Source organism: Puntigrus tetrazona, chromosome 6, assembly GCF_018831695.1.
Source record: "Puntigrus tetrazona isolate hp1 chromosome 6, ASM1883169v1, whole genome shotgun sequence".
Taxonomy (NCBI): domain Eukaryota; kingdom Metazoa; phylum Chordata; class Actinopteri; order Cypriniformes; family Cyprinidae; genus Puntigrus; species Puntigrus tetrazona.
This window is the reverse complement of record NC_056704.1, coordinates 5,807,500-5,814,238: the sequence shown is the minus strand read 5'-3', so window position 1 is coordinate 5,814,238 and position 6,739 is coordinate 5,807,500.

Sequence of the window (6,739 nt, the reverse complement as noted above, 5' to 3'; positions counted from 1 at the left end):
ATGATTACTGCTGACTTTCTTGTATGCCAAAAATAGTAATTACATTTATCTCTGACAACCGGGATGTTGCAACCTTCGCACCTGAACCACTGGCTGCTTTAAAAACTTCATCTGGTCTGATTTGAATGAAAATAGAATGGAAATGCAAATCGGAAGTGTTTTCTGAGTGGCACTGTGGAAACAAACTGGTCCAATATAATGCATTTTGACTACTGGATGAATAATATATCGTTATAAAGCATCTAATTATTGTTGAGTGCATGAAAATGAGATCTGTATCTGTATGAAAAGTTTTCATTTCTCTCCTAGTTAAAGGGGAAACTACAGGTCTACAGAGTTTTTGACAGACATTGAAAAACTGTGGTGATGTTTATGATGCAAAAATATTTAACCCTTTTGCAAAGAAACTACCTTATATATTGGCAGCCATTAATTAAATAAATATGCGATAATATATTGTTATTGATATTAGAGACACTTTTTAAGTGAAAATAAAATAATATATTTTCTTCTATACATTTTAGTAATACATGTATATACAACTATGAGGTATATATGTATATATGATGCATGTGTGTGTGTTATACTGTATACACACACACACACACACACACACACACACACATATATATATATATGGAATATAAATATATGAAATGTGAAATTATGTAAACAATAAACTGAAATATGACTAAGTTTACAGCTGTATTATTATTTAATATAGCTTCATATATTCTACAATATTCTTATGTTTTTGTAAGGCCAGGAGCATTAATGTCACAAGAGGCTGTTTTTTTGTTTAGAATATTTAAGGCATATTTTTACATAAATATGTAAATAAGTATATATTTAAGATGCATTTTGAATCAAAAAGATAAAATACTTAATTAAAAATACTTATTGTTGTTATTATTTTATGCACTTGAAAATGACTTGATTTTCTTGTGGCAAATGATAATCCTGTTTAAATTGATATAGTTCAGTGTTCATCGATTCTAAATAACATGGTCATACTTTAGGGAGTGAGGGTGTCAAATAAAGAGTTCATGCAGTTTGTCACTCTTTAAGCCTTTACAGTAGCCTATTTTTTGCACTGAAAAAGAAATTCTAATGATTTGCAAAGGCTCTTTAATCTAGTCTGCTCTGTAGATGGGACAACCAGACAAGTAATTTTTGTGTAAGAGCCTTAAAAAGGGCTATTACAGTCTCTGAAGACAGGAGAACAGGATAGATCAACTCTGAAAACTTACAGAGCATTTGGCTTGTAGAAAGTCGCCCATCTCACATCTCTACTGAATATTGATCTAAAAGCTAGATGGTTGAAAAAATGAAGGCACATTTATTTTAGCCTCAGATCATCCAGTAAATAACCTGATACAAAATCTACCAAGATTACAATAGTTTATGCCAAAGCTGGCTGGTTAGCCATGTGGTGTCAGATGTAAACTGTGGTTTATCATAACACAGAACAGACTTTTTGCAGAAGCATTATTTTCAACAAGAACTGTTCGATTTCACAGGAAAAAAGAATGAATCAAATACTGTATTAAAACTATCAATCATTCTTCTTTTTTTTTACATGACAGGCAGGTACATTTAAAATTGATAGGCTGTCATAGCTCATCTCCAGTAATGGCACAACAACTTACAAATGATTGCATTGATTTATACATAAAAGTCTTCTTTCTCACACTGAACTTCCTTCAAGCACTGGGGTACAGACAATACAATTAATTTTAACCGAATGCAGTTCTGACCTAACTTTTTAAGTAACAAGCTGTATAGTAGCAATTGGCTTCCCCATCTCCGTGTAATGAGATGTCTAGAGACGCACATCGCATCAAGTAAACTTCACATTCTGCAGGCTTTAAGACTATAAGATCTCGCTGCAATGTCAGAACGGCTGAATAAGGGCTTTATGTCAAAATCCGTGATGCGTTAACCTCATAGGTACTGTATTAAATGTGTTTCGGTGACTACTACATGACCTGCTGACAAAACAGGTAACCGAATTGTTAAACAAAGGAGTGCTAATGATTTGCCCAAGATCTGAATACATCAGGAGACATCACAGCTGCTAGTGACAACAGAACAAACTAAAGGTGAGTAAAATTGGCTTTGTAATTGGATAACATAACAGCTGGGTGGTAGCCTTAGTTAAATTGCAACATAATAAGTGGGTTAAAAACCCAATGTGCAAACAAATCGCAGACTAGTACATTTTGTATTGATGTGTCTAAATGATAGATCAAGCCAAAAGCTAGCAAAACACATATATACTAAGTGTGAAGTTGCAAACCTTTTTTTGCAGCATTGTAGGCAAATATAAAAATAATAATAATGCAAAATACATATAAAAACTATATTCCAAATGAATATGATCCATAAAAATCTTTGCTGTTTACAAGGTTACTACTACAAAAGTTCAAGCTTATTTAAAAATACTGAAGATATGTAGAATGGGATGTTAGTCTCTTGACCTATAGCTCTTTGTAGTACATTATTGGGAAAACAAACGCTTTATTAAGCGCAGGTTACAAATGTCAATCACTGTCAGCAACATGCACCCAAACTGCAACTCTGATGCGCATATCCACATGTGGAAACAAAGCTATGAAATTTAGTCAATTTTTACTCATGGGGCAAATGAAAATTTATACATACTGGCAAACTAATTTGTGAACAGGATAATAGCAAATCACCCGCCTGGGCCTTCACTGCTGAATCCCATGAAATTACATGGTAAATGATTACATTTCCAAAATCCCTGCATAAGAAACCAAGACTAAACTGAGTGGAAGGAGGCAGCAGAGAAAGGAAAGGAGTAAACTGGTTGAGGAGGGATCAAAACTCTAGAGAGAGCTGATATCCTTGACAGAAGTCTCATGATCTATATCACGGACATCTCTCGTATCTAATCCTGTTTAGACTGATAGCAAGAGCCCTAAGAGGAAATTACTGACTGAATTACAACAACAACAGCAAAACTAAAGGGAATTACACTATCGTGACAAGCAAAAAAATGTCAACGTATGGGAAGGAACTTTCTTCAGAGAGTTGATGGCGTGTCTCCTCAAGGCTGATTGGGCTAATGCAGAATCCATGTCGCTTGTCCCTCTCCTGAATTTTCTATCCATTCTCTGGCCAAAATAAGACTCAGCATCAGATGGGACAGAATATGATGTAACAGGAGACGGTAAAGTGGGAGAGAGAAATGTGGCAGATCTCAAATTGAGATGGCAAAAGAACTGCATCGTTCTACTGTCTGTTGCCCCAGCATGGAGGGTTAGACATACAGATGGATGGGGCTTAATTTCTCTCTTTCCAAACAAATCGTCTAGCTGTTAGCTGTCTCTCATAGAGAAAACACTGAAGGAGGTATTCACCAAACAAAAGAGAGGCATGCAAAGAGAAGATATTCAAGCCAAATAAATGATCCTGGTAGTCAATGATAGCCTGTGCTACTCACCACGCTGAAGTCTTCTGCCGAGCAGTCTCTGCCCGCTCACGAAGTTGCAACTCTTCAGCATGTCTTCCAGCTGGTGGCCAGTCCTCTGGAAAATGTCTAGCATGTCAGGGGTGGGTACTGGAGCTCACTTGGCCGGTGTCCTTTCCGCTCTTGGGCGGCAGGCCGGTGAGGTTAGCCAAGTGGTAGATGTCCGCGCCGGTGAGGGCTGAGAAGCGGAATCGCTGACGCGTTGCAGAGCGTGATGGCCGGAAGGTAAGTTCACGGCGGGTTTCTTCCTTCATAGCTGCGAGGTGAGGTCGCTTCTAGATAAGTCGCCGTGCTCCATGTCGCCTGGTACAGAAAGAGACCAAGCGAGGCCAACAGCGCCAGTCCCAGAGGGTCTGTCTGAAGCCTGCTCGAGGTCCCCAACACCCGAGCCAGGACCTGCAGCTTAAGAGGAGCTTGCGAAGGACGCCAGGTCAGCCATGCCTCCTTTTTGCGCCGAAGGCCTTCATCTAGCATAACGGTTCCGCCTCCTTCTGTCGAGGCCCCTTGGCTTCGCTTGCCGCTTCAGCAAACTTGATTTTACAAACAAATTCGGATGGGCATGTGGTTGGCCAGTGCTGTCCTCTCTGCAAATGAGCCTGATCCCTCCTGCTGATCTCTCCCTGAGCCTATGCTCTTTTTCGTTTCAGCAGCTTTATTCTACCACGCTGTGACTGTTAGAACATTTCCCTAAATCTTCTTTCTCTGAGATTGTTATTCTCTCCCGGACCCGGCTGCTCTCCTATTTATAACAATATTCACCTTTTATCGGCTCTCATGCCTTACTTTATCTCTGTATCATTCTTTCCAGTACTATTTTTGACTTACTTTTTCCACTCTGTCCATGAGTCTCTCCTACCCTCCGTGACCTTCCCTTCAGATTCTCATCTCTCTCTTCTTCTCTTCCATCCTTTGCTTCCACTCTCCTTCTTTTCTCCTTGGTTTGTGCTGTTTGAGGAGCAGAGTGCAGATGGTGAGAGGAGGTGCTTCGTTCGCCGTGTCAGTGCCCCAGGATGTGCCACAGCCGTAGACTCCAGAGAGAGTAGAGGCATGAGCCGAGACTACGAGAGAAAGATGAGAGACACACACACACACACACACACATGTGAGTTCCACAGCTCTCCTCAGCTGCTCGCTGACGGTTGCTGCTCGAACTCCTCTCGCACACTCAGGGAAAGAGAGCGAGAGAGCTTATGGAGAGAGTAAGGGAACCAGAGAGAGCGCTGATATGAAAGACAGGGAGTACAAATGCTGCCCTCTCTACATGCCCTACAAGAAAGAGGAGGGGAAGAGAGAGAAGTGGGAAGGAGAGATATTTAATATTACATGAGCAGAGAAGGCAGGGGTTATTTCTTCAGTGGAGAAGAGCTGTCCCAACCCACACTAGAGCTTTTATTTCTCTCACAGCAGCAGGTTGTTACATCCACTTACAGCGGTCACTCACTGTCTCCACCACGACACTCTCTGGGTTCTTTCTTTATCTTTCTTTTACTCAGCAGGTGTGAATGTGATTGTACTGTAGGTAAAGTGGAGTGCAAGAATTCGCTAGAAAAAAATGCATCACGTTTGGTACATCCTTCACGGTTTAAATTTAGCCAACTCGGCAAGTCTGGTGCACAAATAAGGCTCACAACATGGTTTGAGAAAATATAAATAACAGTTGACTTGATTCATGCTTTCCAGCCTGATTTGACAATGTTCAGAAGAGCTTCTTTTGTGCTTCAACGGAGGCAAAAAACAACAACAAAGTCCACAAAAATTTGTTTGATACCTTATGGTTAGCAACATAAGAATGTTACATACTACTTGTATGTTCCATTTACACATAGATTTTAGTCAATTTAAAGTATAGATGAATTGAATCTCAATATAGAGTAACGTAAGTAGATCATGCATAATGATGTAAACAACCAAAAATGCCAAAATGTAAAACAACAACCAAAAAAATGCTACTTGTAATATATTAATGTACAACCATTTTAATCGCTTAATATTATATGCATGCTTTTGCACATGAATCCAATATTATATCCATGTTTTTATGTCTATATGTCTTAATATCAATATTTATGTCTTTAAAGTAAATGTAGTTAAATGGTATTTCTCAATGTTTAAGCAAATGTCGAAAAATGTATTGTAGCTAAAACACACTTTACATATGAATGATATTGCCCTCTTTTACCATTTTAAAGTCCCTTTTTATCATGAAACTCATTTCTTATAAATTCAGCTTGTGTAAACATTAATTTCTACTAGTGTATATGTATGTTCTATGTTATATGTATGTTCTAACATCAAAACCCAGAACCCAGATTTTCTTATGCACTTTTATAATAAGGTTTTTCAGTTTATGAGTAAAATAAAGTTTACCTATACTTGGACATTTTGTAAAATATAAAAAGCACACACTCACAACCCTAATGGTTAAATTAATGTAATTGCTTATTACAAACATAAAAAAGCATAAGCGCATCAAGCATGAATTTTTTAGCATTAGTGTGTGTCATTTAGAGCATTGCATCGTCAAGTTACCACAGACCGTGTTTTACTTGCAAATTAAAAAAAAAAAAACATTATAAAAACCCATTGGAAAATCACGAGGGAACCCACGGTGAATAAGAATTCTGGGTTTTGACGTCATGGAGCACTCTGTTGTACTATAATTATATTTGCTTTTCATGAGAAATTGCTTGCGATATCCCTCATTTATAAGTTGCTTTTGCTAAAAGTTACCAGATGAACAAATGTGAATATATGTATGAAGTAAAATGATATGCTTATACTGTGTTTTATCTGTTTTTGCATGTCTGCATTTACGTTTGTGCATGCACATGAGTCACTCTACCAAAGTTGCACCTATTCCCAAGTTGTCTATTCCTCTCTCCCCATGCGTTCTGTTTCCAAAGTGTTGTTTGTGCTGTTGTGTTAGAGAGTAACAATGTGAGACTAATGGTGGTGTTAATGAAGACTGAGAACATTGTAACGAGTGTGAGGCGACTCCTGAAGATCAATCTCCCTCCCTGCCGGAAAAAAAGAGACTGACAGACCATTGATTAGATAGATGCGAGAACAAGTGATTAAGGAGTCGTGTGATCACACACAAACAAACACACACACATACCAAAGCTCAGCTGCACACATTCAGTGTCTTTGAAAAAAGCCCATTAGATATGCATGTAACAAAAATGCATGCAATAATCATTAATAGTCTATTATGAACAGAGATAAGATGAGACAGAAAAGGTG